The following is a 13,552-nucleotide window of genomic DNA, read 5'->3' as shown; positions in this document are numbered from 1 at the left end:
ATTTAGTTCACAAAATGTTTAAACATCGCTGGAGCATTGCTGAGACTGAAAGGCATGACAAGTGTGACAAGAACTTGAAAAACTGGAAGAAAAAGGAAGGCTCTTGTGTGGGCGCACTCTTGTAGGAAAAATAGGTTATATATAACAATTATGAAGGAATATTTAAAACATAACTTTTATTGACATTATTATGACACAAGGTTCTTCCCTGAAATCTATCCTTGAAAATACAAATTTGAAAATATCTTGCTTATAAATAAAAATGTTCTGGTCTCTTTATGGTAAAGAGTATATGGGAGGGTTGTAGACATGAATTGGTCATACCCCCATTCCCCCTGACCAGTACAGGATTACTGTATTGATGGAACCACAGGGTGGTCAAGACACATTAGTATATAAGGCTGTGCTCTTTGGCTATAAGTGACTAGGGTAATAATCAGAAGTCACATCTCTATGAGCGGTACACAAAGTTAGCATACACATATCATGATTTGAGAAAATATTAAACAGGAAATAATGGACATCCTGAAAACAGTGGAAAAAACCATTATGTTGTAAACACTGAGATGGAAACTGAGATATGGGGATTACTGAATAGAATTAGTGGTGATACTGCTGTTGGTGTTATTATCACATAAGTGAGGAAAATCCTACTCTACAACACCAGGTATTCGCAGGCAGTCTCCCTTCCTGATACTGACCTGGCCCAACGCTGTTTAGCTTCCAAGATCAGACGAGATCGGGCGCTGGCAGCGTGGTATGGTAGTAGAGAATTTTTATGTGAACACCAATGAGAGTGCACCTATATAAGAATGATGAAATTTTGGAGAGATCGACAGAAAAGTGATAGAGAAAAGGTTGTGAAAATGTGTGGATCTGCTTTCCACGTTAGACCCGATTCCAAAATTCCCACTCACGTGGTGCAATGTTACGGGAATCGTGAATGAGAGTCCACGAGGTTAGTGATCACAGGAAAATTCGGTTGTCGGGATTGGCACTGTTGATTACAATCAGAGGACCCCCTGACTGCCACTAATGTCCTGGTTTATCCAAGAGGAATAATTCTCTGTGATGGATATCAGATGGGAGATAGAAAAAACTCACAACAGTTGCAGAAGTGTTTGGAACTTAAATAGATAATAGAGGCTTTGAATCAGTAAAATTTCATACTAAGAATAGGATATGAATATCCCGTTATTAACATATGTCAATTGCTGAAGAGAATAAAGCAAATAAAGAAAATCATCAGATCCAAAATATCAGACAAATATGAGAGGTATATGCTATTCATATGCATTTGCTATTCAAGTCATAATACATTTTCAGCTTAACCTCATGCAAGGTGCTGTGAGCTTGGTATACTGTAAGAACCCCCAAAAAACCACTGTAATACACACTGAATGTGGGATAATTAAGGCACTTCTGCCTAGATTTACAGCAAGAGTTACTATCCGTGGCATACAGCCACAAGATAGTGGGGCTTACGGTTTCACCAGTGAGATGAGAGAGCCAGAGAGAGCAAGCAAATGAATCAGGCTGATGCCAGGATGAAGCTGTGTCGACGAGACCCCTTGCGGAATGCGGAAAACGCGTTTCGCCCTTAGGCTTGTTCACTTCCGGGTTCCGTATGGTCCGGTGTGGGGAGCGGGCTTTTGTAGCAGCGGAAAGTCAAATAGACCAATCAGGGAGTGTTAGATAACAAGTGTAGTTGCTGCTCGTGTGCGCGGTTGCTAGGAGACAGCGTTCGCGACGCTATGACGACAAGGCGGAGGGACTGGAGGTGATTGAAGACTCGCGAGATCACGGACGCCATCTTAGATATGGGAATGATGTGACTTAAACTGATGGCACACATTAAGGTTGCAATGAATGGAATGATTGACTGAAATAAAATAAAAATAAATAGATAAGCTTGACAATGGGGATAGAAGGTTGTTGGAGTGGGCAAGATATGTCAGAAACGATTGGGATGAAACGGATGGGTAGATAGAGGTGATTGAAAAATCGCGAGATAACGGATGCCATCATAGATGTGGGAATGATGTGACTTAAACTTATGGCACATATTCGGGTTGCAATGAATAGGAATGATTGATGGAAATAAATAGATAGATAAGCTTGACAGCGGAAATAGAAGGTTGTTGAAGTGGGCAAGATATGCCAAGGATAAATTAAAATAGAACGGATGGGTGGATAGATGAAAGGCGTGCCTGGATTGTTGTTAGAACGGCAAGAGGGGGAGAGGGGTGTGTGTTAAGGGAAGCCAGTGAAGCCATGTTGGTGAATGGAAAGAGGAGGGGAATGGAGCGGTATGTTGTGGTGGGAAGGGAAAGGGGGAGGTGTGAGGGAAGGAGGGACTGAGTGAATTAGGTAGGGAAGGGAGGTGTGACGGTGTGCAGGAGTGTGGTTAGCTGGGGGTAGTAGAAATGAATTAATTGAATTGAGGAGGTGTATGTTGGAACAGGGAGGAATGGAGGGATGAAAGGGGGGCATGGGGGGAGAGACTTGTGGGTGGGGGTGGGAGCAGTGAGAGATGGGGGATGATAGGTGTAGGGAAAGGGGTGATTGTTGTGAAATGGTGTATTATGCGGGAAATGTCATTGGCTAGGGGTGATACGGATGAGTGGACTGATGGTGGTGAAATGAGAGGGAAATGAGAAGGTGCATGTTGGGACAAAGGGGATTGGGGGATGAAAGGGGGGCGTGCTAGGGGACCTGTGGTGAGGGTGAGAGCAGTGGGGGAGAGAGATAGTAGGTTGTAAATAATTGAATTGATATACTGAAAAAGAGGTGTGACAAAGTATCAGTGTAACCATTTGTTGGTACACTGGAAAATTCACTTGTACACATGCACTTACACCTAGGTGTAAATGTGCATGTGTGCGGGTAGGCTGACTAAATTAAATACAGAATATTGTTATTGTCTAAAAATTGACGACAGGTGAGAAACAGATGAAACATATTTTACAAAAAAACTCCATAATTAATGGTTTCATTAAGACCAAAAGGTTTCAGACTGTTTAAACGAAAAATCCATTCACTCTCCTTTTTATATAGTTCTTTGGTTATGTCTCCTCCTCGTATTCCAAGATGTATCCGATCTAAGCAGAAGGTCTTGAAACCTTTGATGGATCCTTTGTGGACAGAGTTAAAGTGTCTCGCTACTGATGTAAGCTGTTTCATTCGTGTCAGATCTCTGGAGGCATTACGGATGTTTCCCAGGTGTTCCAATATTCTCTCCTTCAATTTGCGTGTGGTCATGCCTACATACTTTAGATTGCACTCACAAGTTATGCAATAGATCACAGCCTGCGTGTTACAGTTAAAAAAATGTTGTAACTTGACCAACTGGCCATACCTGTCAATGACCGTGTTGGTTTGCAGGATCTGAGGGCATGATTTACATTGTCCGCAAGGGAAAGAACCTGTGATAGAAGGTTTTTTGGTGTTTGAGGAAATCAGATGGCTGTGCACTAGGTGGTCTTTCATATTTTTTGATCTGCGCCAGCTCATTTGTAATGGGGAGTTAAAGAGAGGTGCCAGATCTGGGTCCAACTGTAAGATGGGAAGATGTCTGGTTATCGCTTCCTTCAGCTTTCTCCATTCGGGACAGAAAGTACCAATGAAGCGAATAGTATCCTCCTGCTCAGTGCTCTTGCTTTTCTTTCCAAAAATCAGGTTCTCTCTCTTGGTTGCTACAGTAGCAGTGTATGCCCGTTTGAGTGAGCGTCTGCTGTAGCCTCTATCCAAGAGACGGTTAGTGAGTTCCAAGCTCTTGGTTTTGAAGATAGAGTCTTCTGAGCAATTACGTCTCAGGCGTAAGTATTCACCTTTAGGGATGTTTTCCACGGTGGGCGGAAAATGAGAGCTTGTTTGGTGAAGGAGACTGTTAGTTGCAGTCTCCTTGCGAAATAATTCAGTTTCCAGGAAGCCTGCACTGGATTTGTAGATACTGAGATCTAAGAATGGTACCCTTTCTGAGCTGATAAAATGTGTCAGGGTGATATTGAGATCATTTTTATTAAGGATCTGAATGAACTCCATGAGCAGGCTCTTATTTCCATTCCAAATTAAGAAGACATCATCGATGTATCTCAACCACAGTATTACATGTGTGGTATATTTTTCATTCCACGTATTGAAAACGTGGAAGTGCTCCCACCACCCTAGAAAGAGATTTGCATATGTTGGTGCACATGCTGCACCCATTGCAGTTCCCCTAATTTGTAAGAAAAATTGATCTTGAAACACAAAATAATTTTTGGAGAGAACAAAAGTGAGTAACTGTAAAAGAAAATCAGAGAAGTCATTGGTACCAATTTGGTCCAGAAAGAATTTCGCTGCTGTCAAACCTTGATGATGATTGATACTGGAATAAAGTGCCTCAACGTCTAAAGTCACTAGAAGAAAGTCATTCTCAAAATGGATGTCGTGAATTTTTCGCAATAAGTCGGCAGTGTCTTGTAGATAAGATGGTAGGTCAAGGACAAAGTCACGTAGGTGTAAATCCAGAAACCGACTCGGCTGCTCCAACAATCCTCCATTACCCGACATTATCGGTCTGCCTGGTGGCTGCTGGGTGTCCTTGTGAATCTTGGGCAGAAGATAGAAGGTTGGAGTTCTTGGATTCTGGACAGTAAGAAGAAAGTGTGACAAGAACACTGGGATAGTGTTTGAGGGCAGGTATGTTTGTCCCAGGTTCTTGTCTTACATGTATTAGAAAAATGAAAACTTCTAGGAATATGTTTTGTATTGTTTTGTTTTGATAGAACCTTTTCAGTTTGTTGGAAAAGCTGGGTAAGGACCCTGAAAGAGAGATGGGGCAAGTTCCAGACATTGGGCCCAGTTCGGGTCTTTGGGCCTCACAGAAGGCTAATCAGGCTTTCAGCTGTGTAAGAGTGTTATAGAGCTGCTGGCCTGATTAGGGTGTGCAGACTGCCTGGGAAGACTGCAGGATCTCTGTGAGAGAGACACGCTTCCTGATACAAGTGAGCTGTACAGGGTACTGGAGAACTCTGTGTTTTTGTTTAGTGTTAGTTAGGAACATCTTGTGTTTAGTTAGTGCCGGACAGGCAAGGTATTTTCTTTTGCTGTTTGTTTTATTTTCTGTCTAATAAAAACTAGCCGGGGCCAGTTGTACCGGAAACTGGACTTGTGTGGTTCCTCAACTGCTGCAGGCTGCCATTTATCCCAGGAAACGGCACCTTGTACCCTTACAGCGTTACAACTTAGTGGAGAATGCGAGCACTCCGCTCTGCGCATAAGTGAAAGCAGCAGCTTTATGAGGCCTGCAGAAAACGGTGGTTTATGCAGATACAGCACAGTGTTGCTGAGACTCACCCCGAGGGTTTGATATATGTCCTGGGTGAAAGCAGCTACAAAGCCGCCTGAAAAATCTGTCGACATGGAGGAACTGCTTAAAGCCCTGCTGCAAGTTACAGCGGCTCAGCAAGAGGCCAACAGACAGCAGCAGGTGGCAATGGAGGAAAATTGGAGGCAACAGCGTCAGGATAGAGAGGCCTTAGCAGAAGTGGTGCAGAGACTTGCAGCTCGGGTTGGAGATGTGGCCGTCAGTGCTCCGAACAGCTCTAGTTCTATACGGGCCAGTCACTTCCTGCAGAAAATGACAGAGGCTGATGATGTGGAGGCCTATCTGACCACGTTTGAAAGGACTGCCGAGCGTGAGAACTGGCCGAAAGCACAGTGGGCCAGTCTACTGGCACCTTTCCTGTCAGGTGAGCCCCAAAAAGCTTACTTTGATTTAAGCCCTGCTGAGGCTCGGGACTATGATAAACTAAAGACTGAGATCCTGACCCGCCTGGGAGTCACGCTGTCAGTACGAGCACAACGGGTGCACCGTTGGGTGTACGCCATGGAGAAGCCTCCGCGCTCCCAGATGCACGACCTTATTCAGCTAACAAAAAAATGGCTACAGCCAGAGACATTAACTGGTCCCCAGATGGTTGAAAGAGTCGTCATGGACCGCTACTTGAGATCTTTGCCCATGGTCCTGCGCAAGTGGGTGAGCCATGGAAACCCAGGTACTGCTGACCAATTAGTGGACATGGTAGAGAGGTATTTGGCAGCAGAGGAACTACTGATGACCACCCAGCAACCCATAGATCCTCGACAGCGCCCTTCAGTAAAGACTGGTAAGACTGTTCCGTGGGAAAACGTTGCTGGGCGGTTAAGAGAACGCAAGGCTGGAGAGACTGTAAACACTGGCCCTGGAGACAGGCCAATGTGGCTAGAACGGTCTATGCTGCCCAGACGGGTTGATAATCGTGTGGTTAAATGTTTTAGGTGTGGTGTGCCAGGTCATATTATTGCCAATTGCCCAGTCACGCAAGAACCCATGCAATGTGATGCTGCCTTTGAATGTCGCAGAATGTCTTTCTTTGCTAGGTTAGTCTGTACTGTGGTACCTTCACCTGAGCTGGAAAAACAAATGTGTGATGTGTTCTTAGAGGGTAACCGCGTAAAGGCCTTGCTAGATTCAGGAAGTTTAGTTACCCTCGTGAAAGCTGGGTTAGTGAACCCCTTAAAGGTCCAGCAAATACCTATTGGGGTAACTTGCATACATGGGGATACCCAACATTATGTCACTGCTGAAGTGAATATAGAAACTTGTTGTGGGTCAGCAATGGTTAAAGTGGGACTGGTCCCCACCTTGGTGCATGAGGCCATAATAGGGAGGGATTTTCCTGATTTTTGGAAACTGTGGGGATCACGGTTATCAACAGATGTGAGAAGTAAAGCGCCAGTTGATAATACCGGTGATTTTATGGATGTACGTGTGTCTTCGGAACTTTCTGACCCTTTGCCTTTTGCTAGTTTGGCTGGGGAAGTGACAGATGGGGAGTCCAGTGAGGACCCTCTTGCTGGGAACAGAGACATAGTAGTTAGAACTGGAAGCGTGCCTGACCTGGAGGTAAAGAAGGATCTGTTTGCGTCTGAACAGTTAAAGGATCCTACCTTAATAAAGGCTAGAGAGAATGTTAAGGTTGTTAATGGGAAACCTGTGGTACCAGGTGACAGGGTTACGTATCCCCACATGGCCATCTGTAATGAGCTCTTGTACCACATTGTCAAAAGGGGTGAGGATGTGGTGGAACAGCTGGTAGTTCCCCAGCCTTATCGGAGAACGGTACTAGATTTAGCTCATAGTCACGTTACCGCAGGACATTTAGGGGCAGAAAAAACCACTGAAAGAGTTTTACAAAGGTTCTTTTGGCCAGGGGTTTATAAAGAAGTGTCTGAATATTGTTCTTCCTGTCCTGAATGCCAGTATCATGCCCCTAGACCCCATTTCAGGAGCCCACTAGTTCCCATGCCTATTATAGAGGTCCCGTTTGACAGAATAGCCATGGATCTCGTGGGGCCCTTGTTAAAGTCTGCTCGGGGCCATCAGTATATCCTGGTAATTATGGACTATGCCACTCGATATCCTGAGGCTGTCCCTTTACGCACTATCACAACCAAGGCGATAGCTAGGGAGCAGGTGCAGGTTTTTAGTAGAGTGGGAATACCAAAAGAAATTTTGACTGACCAAGGTACTCCATTTATGTCAAGGATCATGAAAGAATTGTGCAAATTATTTAAGGTCACTCACCTCAGGACGTCCATCTACCATCCCCAAACTGACGGGTTGGTGGAAAGGTTTAATAAAACATTAAAAAGTATGTTAAAAAAGGTTGTTAAGAGAGATGGGAAAAACTGGGATTGTTTGTTGCCCTACTTGTTAATGGCCATCAGAGAAGTTCCTCAGTCCTCTACGGGGTTTTCTCCATTTGATTTGTTGTATGGTAGACACCCCAGAGGGCTGTTGGACATTGCAAAAGAGACGTGGGAAGGACAGCCCACTCCTTATAGAAGCGTTATTGAACATGTAACACAAATGCAGGATAGGATTGCAGCCGTGGTACCTGTTGTCAGAGAGCACATGGAACAGGCCCAAAGTGCTCAACAGAGGGTCTATAATCGGAGTGCCAAGATACGGGAATTTGCTCCTGGAGATAGAGTTCTTGTTTTGGTACCCACTGTGGAAAGCAAATTCCTAGCTAAATGGCAGGGTCCATTTGAGATTAGGGAAAAAGTGAATGAGGTTAATTACAAAGTATACCAGCCGGGAAAGAGAAAACCCGAACAGATCTACCATGTTAACTTAATCAAACCCTGGAAAGATAGGTTGTCTCTGTCAGCGGAGCCTTGCCCTTCGGTGTCTTCACCTCGGTTGCTTCCCACAGTCAAGGTGTCAGAGACATTATCAGCTGATCAGAACAATCAGGTTAAAGAATTTCTCATCCAAAATAGGGAGATATTTTCAGAGCTGCCTGGCCGAACGACCATAATAAAACATGACATTGTCACAGAACCAGGGGTCAGGGTTCATTTAAAGCCATATAGGATTCCTGAAGCTCAGCGAGAAGCTGTTTCTAAAGAAGTTAAAACCATGTTAGAACTTGGAGTCATAGAGGAATCTAACAGTGAGTGGTCCAGTCCCATAGTGCTCATCCCGAAGCCCGACGGTAGCATACGCTTCTGTAATGACTTTCGTAAGTTAAATGAGGTGTCCAAGTTTGACGCATACCCCATGCCCCGTGTGGATGAGCTTATAGAAAGGCTGGGAACAGCCAGGTTTCTCACCACGTTGGACCTGACCAAAGGTTACTGGCAAATACCTTTATCTGATAGCGCCAAAGAAAAAACAGCCTTTTCGGTTCCGGAGGGGCTGTACCAGTATAAGATGTTACCCTTTGGGTTGCATGGGGCTCCAGCAACCTTTCAACGGGCGATGGATAAAATTTTGAGGCCCCATAGAAAATATGCAGCTGCCTATTTGGATGATGTGGTAATTCACAGTACAGACTGGGGGTCCCATTTGGTTAAAGTACAAGCAGTACTGGACTCAATCAGAGAGGCAGGGTTAACTGCTAACCCAAAGAAGTGCTGCCTCGCAATGGAGGAGGTCAAATACTTGGGCTTCACCATAGGCAGAGGTCTGATTAGGCCCCAATTGAATGAAATTGATGCTATTCAAAACTGGCCTCGTCCAGTGAATAAAAAACAGGTAAGGGCTTTTTTGGGAATTACTGGGTACTATAGAGGGTTTATTCCCAGTTTTGCGACCACAGCGGTGCCGTTGTCAGACCTTACCAAAGGGAAGCAGTCAAATATGGTAAAATGGAACCCTGATACAGAAAAAGCTTTCCAAGCGTTAAAAGTGGCTTTGTGTTCACAACCGGTGTTGATAACACCAGATTTTTCAAAAGAATTTGTGGTACAGACAGATGCCTCAGAGGTAGGGATAGGTGCTGTGCTGTCCCAAACCAGAGATGGGGACGAACACCCTATCATTTATTTGAGTAGGAAACTCAATGAGCATGAAAAAAGGTATGCCATTGTGGAAAAGGAGGCTTTGGCCATTAAGTGGGCACTAGATACCTTGAGATATTACCTCTTGGGTAGACAATTCAGACTAGTGACGGATCATGCCCCTTTAAAATGGATGTATGTAAATAGAGGCAAGAATGCTCGGGTAACTAGATGGTTTCTAGCGTTGCAGGATTTTAAGTTTACTGTCGAACATAGACCGGGTACACAATTGGCCAACGCAGATGCATTGTCCCGCATCTTCTGTCTGGGGGCTACAAGTGTTCCGGCCCCTAGGTCGAAACAAGAGAGAGGGATATGTGACAAGAACACTGGGATAGTGTTTGAGGGCAGGTATGTTTGTCCCAGGTTCTTGTCTTACATGTATTAGAAAAATGAAAACTTCTAGGAATATGTTTTGTATTGTTTTGTTTTGATAGAACCTTTTCAGTTTGTTGGAAAAGCTGGGTAAGGACCCTGAAAGAGAGATGGGGCAAGTTCCAGACATTGGGCCCAGTTCGGGTCTTTGGGCCTCACAGAAGGCTAATCAGGCTTTCAGCTGTGTAAGAGTGTTATAGAGCTGCTGGCCTGATTAGGGTGTGCAGACTGCCTGGGAAGACTGCAGGATCTCTGTGAGAGAGACACGCTTCCTGATACAAGTGAACTATACAGGGTTTACTGGAGAACTCTGTGTTTTTGTTTAGTGTTAGTTAGGAACATCTTGTGTTTAGTTAGTGCCGGACAGGCAAGGTATTTTCTTTTGCTGTTTGTTTTATTTTCTGTCTAATAAAACTAGCCGGGGCCAGTTGTACCGGAAACTGGACTTGTGTGGTTCCTCAACTGCTGCAGGCTGCCATTTATCCCAGGAAACGGCACCTTGTACCCTTACAGCGTTACACAAGGTACTCATAATGTTCATCACGGGTGTTAAATGCGGTCTTCCACTCGTCACTGAGGCAATGTTGTACAGTGCGCTGCACGCAGACAGCGCATGTGGAATCCAGGCTTGGAGCACTGGGCCAGTCTAAGGAGGCACTTAGAAGGTAAGAAGTGGTGACTAATTACCCGGATTGTGACACCCAGGATTCAAACCTATAACCTGTTGAATTCTAATCAAACACCCTACTCATTGAGCTATTTGATCCTGCATAAAAACTATGAGAAATATAGGAAGCTACTGGTACTTTGTAAAAAAATATAATCAGCACTGCAATTCTATGTAGTGGGCAGCCACACACCCAATCCCTTGCAGCCACACACTACATAGATCTGCTCACCTGCAATGCTGATCATTTTTTTCACGAAGTACACGGTAAGCTGCAAATAGTTATAATTCTCTAGCTTAGAATTCTCTAGCTTTCTATGCAAGGGCAGAGAGCTCAATGAACAGATTGCCTGACTGCAGTGCCACAGGCAATGGGTTCAAATCCTAGGTATGTCAGCATCTTGAAATGTAATAAAGGACAGTGTGACTGAATAACAAAGAGCTCTCAAGTTGAGTTCATGAAAGTTGTATTAGTATTAGTGACAGAAGGGGTCAGAGTAGGAAACAGCGGCGGTCAGGAGATGCTGGTCTTCAAAAAGGGAGTGAAAGGGAGCTGCAAGTGAAAGTAATTAAAACAGATAACTGACAAGTGCTGCCAACAGCGCCCCCTACCCTGCAGCGCTATGTGCGGTACCCCCTCCACACACATCTAGTTATGGCCCTGCAAACTCTTGTGGGGCTGTGAACTAAAATGCACAATTTAGATGCTGTTGTACATTTCGGTCACCATGAGAAACTGACCTCTAATCCTCCACTTGTCAGAGCAGTAAAAGTAATTCCATCTCCTCCCCACATATCCACATTAATACATCTCTTACAATGATGACTTATGGTTAGCTAAACAGTATCCAAAAATATATATATATTTTTTACCTGTACTCTATACACTGAGCTTTGGCTCTTCAGGTGTCAAATTTTAGTGTTGCTATAACTGTGTAAAGTTGTTGTCCATATACAGAGACAAGACCCAGCAGTTACATAGAATACGACGGCAGATAAGAACCACTTGGCCCATCTAGTCAGCCCTAAACACATGTACCCGCACACACAAGGGTTCATGTTTCTCAGGAACCAATTAACCTACAAGTATATCTTTGGAATGTGAGAGGAAACCCACGCAAGCATGGGGAGAATATACAAACTCCACACAGTTAGGGCCATGGTGGGGATTGAACCCATGACCTTAGTGTTGTGAGACAGTACTGCTAACCATTACGCCATACATGCTGCCTTGTTACAGGTGCTGGAGAGGAGAGGAACCCAGCAAATATCAGGTAACCCTCCTGATATTTTAGATTTTGTTGGCACTAGTTTGAATGAACATAAACTGAAAAACCAAAAAAAAGATAAAGGGGTCTATTTACTAAGCCTTGGATGGAGGTAAAGTACCAGTCAATCAGTTCCTGAAAAATGGCAGTTAGGAGCCGATTGGCTGGTACTTTATCTCCTTCCACTTTATCTCCATCCAAGGCTTAGGTGGTCATTCCGAGTTGATCGCTCGCTAGCAGTTTTTAGCAGTCGTGCAAACGCTATGCCGCCTCCCACTGGGAGTGTATTTTAGCTTAGCAGAAGTGCGAACGAAAGGATCGCAGAGCGGCTACAAAGTTTTTTTGTGCAGTTTCAGAGTAGCTCAAAACCTACTCAGCGCTTGCGATCACTTCAGACTGTTCAGTTCCTGTTTTGACGTCACAAACACGCCCTGCATTCGCCCAGCCACGCCTGTGTTTTTCCTGCCATGCCTGCGTTTTTTCAAACACTCCCTGAAAATAGTCAGTTGACACCCAGAAACTCCCTCTTCCTGTCAATCACTCAGCGGCCAGCAGTGCGACTGAAAAGCTTCGCTAAACCCTGTGTGAAACTACATCGTTCATTGTAATAGTACGTCGCGCGTGCGCATTGCGCCGCATACGCATGCGCAGAAGTGCCGCATACGCATGCGCAGAAGTGCCTTTTTTTGCCTCATCGCTACACAGCGAACAAATGCAGCTAGCGATCAACTCGGAATGACCACCTTAGTAAATAGACCCAAAGTGTATTAAAAATAAGTTTTATAAAATGCTAAACTTTCTCAATGATTATTTTCTTCTATCCCCAATATCAGAGATTGCAGCTATCTGTAAAGGAATGTGAGGAATGGATAATCATTTACTATTTAACAGCGCTGTAGTGGAATGTCAGGTTAACTCTGAACTATATATTTATCTTCATAGTTCATATAAAAACATTTACATTTTGAGCTTAGTGGTCTATTAAATGCACTGTACGTATGTAAAACCGCATGATCAGATAAACCAGAGAACTGCCTAATCTACTTAACTTTACACTTAGAAATGAAAAAATGAATTTAATGAACCATCTAGTTTTTCTAAACCTCCTGCTGGTGATCATGGATAAGTAAAATGAATATATAGTAAGAGATTAGATTTGGTCATTTTAACATGCAGATTTAGACATTTGTGTATGGAATGATGAGAAAGTGACCTTGAACAAGAAATGAAAAGGGGTTAAGTTGTTAGGGGCATATTTATTATTAAGTATTAGGAACTTATCTCGATAACTATCATTTCTTATAGCTGCTTATCGCAGGGATCGCTGGGATTTACCATTATACACATTGCAGGGGCACAGATTGTGATAGGAAGCCACCCCTGCTATGTGATAGATGTAAAGTGATTAGAAGTGTGATCATTTTACCAGGACCTGGACATGTTACTGTTATGAGCGGTCACCCGGCCACATATGTGAAAGCATAGCGCCTGCTCCCTCTCCCGGAAACGTTTGCAGAATATAAACCATGGGATACAATGGCTACTGCCATCTAAACAATGGCCTTAGCTACCGGGGACAAGCTGAATGGCTTTGCATTATGGAAAGTTGGTAAATTTGGCATATTAGCACCTCCCTACAGGGCTGCTTTTGCAGTTGAAAATGTGGGATCTCAGGCGAAATGCCCGATACCTGCCGTGGTCTCCTGTACATGTGGTATCCCGGTCCGGGGGGGTGTTTGAATTCAAACTGACGCTGACAGTCCTCGGGTATATTATTACTAGCAGTGCACCGTAACAGAGAGGCAAGCGTATTGTCCCCTTTTTTTAAGCAGACACAGAATGGCCCGTAATTAATACAACACAATTT

At 44.2% G+C, this 13,552-nt stretch overlaps 1 pseudogene; it reads right to left on the bottom strand.

Annotated features, from left to right (window-relative positions):
- Positions 1-652: 652 nt before the first annotated feature.
- LOC134930721 (5S ribosomal RNA) lies at positions 653-771 on the bottom strand (annotated as a pseudogene).
- Between the last annotated feature and the right edge of the window lie 12,781 nt (positions 772-13,552).

This window comes from Pseudophryne corroboree, chromosome 5 (genome assembly GCF_028390025.1).
Source record: "Pseudophryne corroboree isolate aPseCor3 chromosome 5, aPseCor3.hap2, whole genome shotgun sequence".
NCBI classification, from domain to species: domain Eukaryota; kingdom Metazoa; phylum Chordata; class Amphibia; order Anura; family Myobatrachidae; genus Pseudophryne; species Pseudophryne corroboree.
The sequence above is the reverse complement of the archived record's forward strand: the minus strand, read 5'-3'. Positions and strand labels throughout refer to the sequence as shown.